The sequence below is a fragment of the Nannospalax galili genome, unplaced genomic scaffold (assembly GCF_000622305.1).
Source record: "Nannospalax galili isolate Female #2095 unplaced genomic scaffold, S.galili_v1.0 scaffold335, whole genome shotgun sequence".
NCBI classification, from domain to species: Eukaryota; Metazoa; Chordata; class Mammalia; order Rodentia; family Spalacidae; genus Nannospalax; species Nannospalax galili.
The window spans coordinates 2,189,989-2,190,844 of record NW_008337842.1 but is presented as its reverse complement, the minus strand read 5'-3'; positions in this window follow the sequence as shown (position 1 = coordinate 2,190,844).

The window sequence follows — 856 nt, the reverse complement described above, 5'->3', positions numbered from 1 at the left end:
CGACGAAGAAAAGCCCAGGACCAGATGGATTTACAGCAGAATTCTATCAGCTATTTAAAGAAGATCTGCATCTAATACTACTTAATTTATTCAAAAAAATAGAAATGGAGGGAGAACTTCCAACTTCCTTCTATGAAGCCAGCATCACTCTAATACCAAAGCCAGGTAAAGATACAACCAAAAGAGAGAACTGTAGACCCATATCTTTAATGAACATAGATGCAAAAATTCTCAACAAGATACTTGCAAACCTCAAACAGACACATATCAAAAAGATCATCCACCATGATCAAGTCGGCTTTATCCCAGAGATGCAGGTATGGTTCAATATATGTAAGTCAATAAACATCATAAACCATATAAATGGGCTCAAAGGTCAGAACCACATGGTCATCTCAATAGATCCAGAGAAGGCCTTTGACAAAATTCAACATGCATTTATGTTCAAAGTCCTAGAGGGAATTGGACTGGAGGGAACATACCTCAACATAATTAAAGCCATATATAACAAACCCACAGCCAACATCATTATAAATGGAGAAAAACTGGAAGCATTCCCATTGAAATCAGGAACCAGACAAGGCTGTCCACTATCTCCACTTCTCTTTAACACAGTGCTTGAAACTCTTGCAAGAGCAATAAGACAAGAGAAAGAAATTAAAGGAGTAATAATTGGAAAAGAAGAAATCAAATTATCCCTTTTGCAGGTGATATGATATTATATTTAAGAGATGGCAAAAATTCCATGCGCAAACTCCTAGAAATTATTACCACATTCAGTAAAGTGGCAGGTTACAAAATTAACCTACAAAAATCTGTAACCTTTCTATACACCAATAATAAGCAATAAGAGAAC